The sequence below is a fragment of the Macrobrachium nipponense genome, chromosome 32 (genome assembly GCF_015104395.2).
Source record: "Macrobrachium nipponense isolate FS-2020 chromosome 32, ASM1510439v2, whole genome shotgun sequence".
Taxonomy (NCBI): domain Eukaryota; kingdom Metazoa; phylum Arthropoda; class Malacostraca; order Decapoda; family Palaemonidae; genus Macrobrachium; species Macrobrachium nipponense.
Window position 1 is genome coordinate 39,234,133 of NC_061094.1, and position 690 is coordinate 39,234,822.

The following is a 690-nucleotide window of genomic DNA, read 5'->3' on the forward strand; positions in this document are numbered from 1 at the left end:
AGTCCACTCTCGACGTGGTTCGGAAAGTCACGTAAAGCCGATGGTCCCGTTGCTGAATAACCAACCACTGGTTCCATGCAACGTATTTTGGCATAGAAACAAGTGGTTAAGTTAAGTATATCTTAGTTTTACCAGACCACTGAGCTGGTTAACAGCTCTCCTAGGGCTGGCTCGAAGGATTAGATAGTTTTACGTGGCTAGGAACCAATTGGTCAATCTAGCAACGGGACCTACAGTTTATTGTGGGATCCGAACCACATTATATCGATAAATGAATTTCTATCACCAGAAATAAATTCCTCTGATTCCCCTTTGGCCGAGCCGAGAATCGAACTTCGGACTACAGAATTGGTAGCCGAGCGCGAAAACCACTCTTCCAACGAGGAACTAGGAACAAGTGGCATCATACCACAAAAGGATCTCGTCACTTGATTCATGAGGTCGTTCACTCCAGAAACTAGCTGTGCTTTCGTATGCTACGCGTAAGCTAGATGATTAAGACGGAGACACCACTTGTGAGTTCTTAAACAATGATGCTTCAAATCACTGCTCATAAGCTCCTCGGTGGACGAGTGGTTTACGTGCTCGCCTGCCGTTTGGGTAGTCCCAAGTTCGATTCCTTGCTCTGCCAACGTGGAATCAGAGGAATTTGTTTCTGATGATTAGAATTAATGTCTAATATAATGTGGT